The sequence below is a fragment of the Ranitomeya imitator genome, chromosome 3, assembly GCF_032444005.1.
Source record: "Ranitomeya imitator isolate aRanImi1 chromosome 3, aRanImi1.pri, whole genome shotgun sequence".
NCBI lineage: Eukaryota > Metazoa > Chordata > Amphibia > Anura > Dendrobatidae > Ranitomeya > Ranitomeya imitator.
This window is the reverse complement of record NC_091284.1, coordinates 795,753,837-795,759,406: the sequence shown is the minus strand read 5'-3', so window position 1 is coordinate 795,759,406 and position 5,570 is coordinate 795,753,837.

The following is a 5,570-nucleotide window of genomic DNA, read 5'->3' as shown; positions in this document are numbered from 1 at the left end:
GTGTTTGGTGAACTTAACCTTTTTTTTGGTGCAGATCGGGCTACAGAGCTAGTTTAAATCACACGGAGACCGTGCAGACAGCCGTAAACGGCGCTGCAAGGCCAAGAAACCCTCCTCTAGGTTATCCTATATAGTGTTTTTCCACTATTTAGCTGGATACAAGTGGAAAGACACTAATAGGAATTTTTTTTTTCAAATTTTAAACTGGCTGCACTATTTGAAAAAAAGGAAATTGTTTTTCAAGGTATGAGGCAGTAACGCACCCTGAGCTGAATCCAACCGGCTATGGCTGCACACAGACTACAGGGCGAGCTGGGCTCACACGGAGACCGTGCAGACAGCCGTAAACGGCGCTGCAAGGCCAAAAAACCCTCCTCTAGGTTATCCTATATAGTGTTTTTCCACTATTTAGCTGGATACGAGTGGAAAGACACTAATAGGAATTTTTTTTTTCAAATTTTAAACAGGCTGCACTATTTGAAAAAAAGGAAAATTTTTCTCAAGGTATGAGCCAGTAACGAACCCTGAGCTGAATCCAACCGGCTATGGCTGCACACAGACTACAGGGCGAGCTGGGCTCACACGGAGACCGTGCAGACAGCCGTAAACGGCGCTGCAAGGCCAAAAAACCCTCCTCTAGGTTATCCTATATAGTGTTTTTCCACTATTTAGCTGGATACGAGTGGAAAGACACTAATAGGAATTTTTTTTTTCAAATTTTAAACAGGCTGCACTATTTGAAAAAAAGGAAAATTTTTCTCAAGGTATGAGCCAGTAACGAACCCTGAGCTGAATCCAACCGGCTATGGCTGCACACAGACTACAGGGCGAGCTGGGCTCACACGGAGACCGTGCAGACAGCCGTAAACGGCGCTGCAAGGCCAAAAAACCCTCCTCTAGGTTATCCTATATAGTGTTTTTCCACTATTTAGCTGGATACGAGTGGAAAGACACTAATAGGAATTTTTTTTTTCAAATTTTAAACAGGCTGCACTATTTGAAAAAAAGGAAAATTTTTCTCAAGGTATGAGCCAGTAACGAACCCTGAGCTGAATCCAACCGGCTATGGCTGCACACAGACTACAGGGCGAGCTGGGCTCACACGGAGACCGTGCAGACAGCCGTAAACGGCGCTGCAAGGCCCAAAAACCCCCCTCTAGGTTATCCTATGTAGTGTTTTTCCACAATAGAGCTGGAGACTGGTGGAAAAACACTAATAGGAAATTTGAGAAAAAATGTGCAGCAGGCTGCACTAAGAGCAAAAAAGAACAACTGTGTGAGGCAGTGTGAACCCCCCCTGAGCTGAATACAACCGGGTATATGGCTGCACACAGACTACAGAGTGAGCTGCACACACACACACACAGAGACCTTGCAGAACGCTGTTAAAACAGCGCTGCAAGGCAAGAGCAAGGTGAACAGTGAAGAACACACAGCGTTTTGCTAAATTAGCCTTTGGAAAGGAAAATAAAGCAATTAGCTAGCTCAACTGGCCCTCAGTTAGAACACAGCGTCCTGTCCCTAACTGAAATCACAGCAGAGTGAGCGCAAAATGGCGGCAGCGCTTTTTTATAGTGCAGAGTGACATCATTTCAGCAGCCAATCCAAGCCTTGCCAGTACTTACATGCCCACCATGCTAAACAGGATGTGCCCACACTTTCATTCATTCCTCATTGGCTGCTGCGTTCAATTTGAATTCTGGGAACTTCCGATTCCGGTATCCGATACGCGGGAAGTATCGGAATTCAGTATCGGAATTCCGATACCGCAAATATCGGCCGATACCCGATACTTGCGGTATCGGAATGCTCAACACTACTCCCTAGTGAACTTGAAGCTCTAATTATTTGATTGGTTGCGCTATATCCTGTAGTACTTTAGTGTTACAGTATAAATTAAAAATTATGAGCTTCTATCCCCAGATGACATTTACCATTTCCTGTGCCCTCTAAATAGAGCAGGGGTTAGGGATTAATTTTCCCAAGTGGCTACATAAGAGACCATGACTTTTGTGGAAGCCAAACTTATAGGCTGAAATTAATTTTGCTCAATATTAATATTAACATATCAATTATAATTTTTATATTAACTGTAAAACTTAATATTGAGCAGAATTAAGTGTGCTGAAGTCTCCCTATATACAGTATGAGCCCACACATAGACCCCACCATACAAAATGAGATAGCACATAGTGTCCTCAATCAACAATCCTGTTCCAATTTTTCTTTTGCCCATTCTGCAAATTCAGCACGCCGATCTGGGTCATCCTGGTTGAGATGCTGCAGCAGCTGGATTTTGTAAGGGTGCCATTTGTGAGCTGCTAATATCCGCCGAAGGGATATTCGACTGATGCCAGATCGGAGCGCTAAATTTGCAGAATGGGCAAAACAAAAATTGGAACAGGACCCTCAGTTTACACTGAACATTATGTTCAGTGATGAGGCAAATTTTTTTGGGTGGCCCATTTATATCGATACACCTAAATAACATGGGAATGGTGACAGTTTTCTGGCGTGGGGTGTTTTACATTGAAATCTGCTGCAATGACCCAGGTACTGCGTTCACCAGACATCAACACAATTTCTATCCGCTCCTCACGTTTAAACCTCTGTGACATGTCAATGGCTGTAAGCAATAATAATAATCTTTATTTATATAGCGCCAACATATTCCGCAGCGCTAACAGTTTCAAACACAACAGTCATAAGTAACAACGTTAACAATACAATAATTAAAGCAAAATAAGACAACGCTGCTCGTGAGAGCTTATAATCTACAATGAGGTGGGGGAGATACAAAGTACAGGTGTGTATTTACAATGATGTATTTACAATGATGGTCCAGCCATCTTCAGGGGGTGGGGACTAGATAGAAGTAGTGAGTGGGCTACACACACGGACATAAAAAGACTTTGATTAGTGAACGTGATAGGCCGCTCTGAACAAATGTGTTTTGAGGGAGTGCCTGAAACTATGCAAATTATGGATGGTCCTAATATCTTGGGGTAGAGCATTCCAGAGGATTGGCGCAGCATGGGAGAAGCATTGGAGTCCGGAGTGGGAGGTACGGATTAGTGCAGAGGTTAGTCGAAAGTCATTTGCAGAGCGCAGAGGTCGGTTAGGCCGATATACAGAAATGAGGGAGGAGATGTAAGGGGGTGCCGCACTGTCGAGAGCTTTGTGAGTGAGAACAAGTACTTTGAATTGGATTCTATAATAAATGGGCAGCCAGTGTAACGACTGGTGAAGAGCGGACACGTCTGAATACCGGTTAGCTAGATGGACGACCCTGGCTGCTGCATTAAGGATGGACTGGAGAGGGGAAAGTCGAGTGAGGGGGAGGCCAATTAATAGAGCGTTGCAGTAGTCCAGGCGGGATTGGATCAGGGCGACAGTGAGGGTTTTTGTTGTTTCCATGGTGAGAAGAAGGCAAATTCTAGAGATGTTCTTTAGGTGGAAGCTGCACAAGTGGGCAAGAGATTGTATATGAGAGGTGAACGAGAGATCGGAGTCAAACATAACACCCAGACAGCGCGCCTGCTGCTGGGGTGTTATTATGGTGCCACCCACAGAGAGGGAAATGTCAGATTTAGGGAGATTAGTAGATAGCGAGAGCAGAAGAAGTTAAATTTTGGAGAGGTTGAGTTTCAGATAGAGAGCGGACATGATGTTGGAGACTGCGGACAGACAGTCACTGGCGTTCTGTAGTACAGCGGGGGTAAAGTCAGGGGATGACGTGTATAGTTGTGTGTCATCAGCATAAAGATGGTACTGAAAGCCAAAGCTGCTGATGGTCTGACCAATTGGGGCCGTGTAGAGGGAGAAGAGAAGGGGGCCAAGGACTGAGCCCTGAGGTACCCCGACAGTGAGAGGAAGAGGAGATGAAGTGGAGCCAGAGAACAGAAAACTGAAGGAATGGTCAGAAAGATAGGAGGAGAACCAGGAGAGAGCAGTGTCCTTAATGCCTAGTGAATGGAGCCTAGAGAGAGCAAAGTAAAGAGAAACTTGTAAATAACTCATGAAAGAATAAAGTTACATTAAAACCAAGCACACCATTTTTTTTTGTGAAATTCTCAATACGTTTGATGTGTCACATGACCCTCTTCCCATTAAAAAAAATAAAGTTGGACCCAAAATGGCCGACTTCAAAATGGCCGCCATGGTCACCACCCATCTAGAAAAGTTTTCCCCCTCCCATATACTAATGTGCCATAAACAGGAAGTTGATTTCTCCAACCATTCCAATTTGTTCAGGTAGATCTATATACATGGCCCACCCTGTATAACAAGGGTTTTATATACAGTATGCAAGGGTTATTTGCAGGTGTGTTCATGCACCTTGTAAAGCCTGCCAATACGCCAAAAAAAAACCTACTTTTAGATCCAACAGTACAGAGAAGGAATTCAAAATAAATAATTTTATCAACTGTACCACCTAAGGGGTTATATATATAATAGAATGCACAGATTGCAAAAAAAAACAATATGTCGGCTATATACTATAGGATCATTTCACTTGATTTTTTTTTCAAGAGATATTCCACATTATGTACTTAAACTTCATGGGTGCCAATAACAATGAGCAGGACTTTACAGTATGAGCCCACACATAGCCTTCTATATACAGTATAAACCTCCACATCGCTGCCTATATATAGAATGAGTCCCCATATAGCCTCCTATATACAGTGTAAGCCTCCATTTTGCTGCCTATACACAGTAGGAGTCCCCATATAGCCTCCTATATACAGTGTAAGCCTCCACATCGCTGCCTATATACAGTATGAGTCCCCATTTAGCCTCCTATATACAGTATAAGCCTCCACTTTGCTGCCTATATACAGTATGAGTCCCCATATAGCCTCCTATATACAGTGTAAGCCTCCACATTGCTGCCTATATACAGTATGAGCCCACACATAGCCTCCTATATACAGTATAAACCTCCACATCGCTGCCTATATACAGTATGAGCCCACACATAGCCTCCTATATACAGTATAAACCTCCACATTGCTGCCTATATATAGAATGAGTCCCCATATAGCCTCCTATATACAGTAGAAGCCTCCACTTTGCGGCCAATATACAGTATGAGTCCTCATATAGCCTCCTATATACAGTATAAGCCTCCACATTGTAAGAGATGCACTTCTCTTAGTAAATTTGGGCACATTTTACTCTAGCAATCTTAAATAAGATCTTCATAGAAAGGTAGGCCTAAGTAAATGTCCCCCTCTGTGTACGTGAATAGGGGTGTGGTGGACCTTGACCCATGTCTCCCAGCTGATGGTGCAATGACTGACCGAGACACAGAAGAATACAGAACATCTTTGCTCATATGAGACAGTCAAGCAAAACAGGCACAAACTTTATGGATATTCAGCAATATGCAGGCAGTAATCTTGATAGTTATATGCCATGATTGAGGCCCTCAGCTTTGCAGTTGGGATATAAAAACAATCTATACGCTTAACAGTTGCACTTGTACTTAGAGGCAGTAGACTTGGTGGTTTATTACTAAGAGGCACAAGGCTAGGCAGTTCACTGCAGAGAGACACACCTTGGCA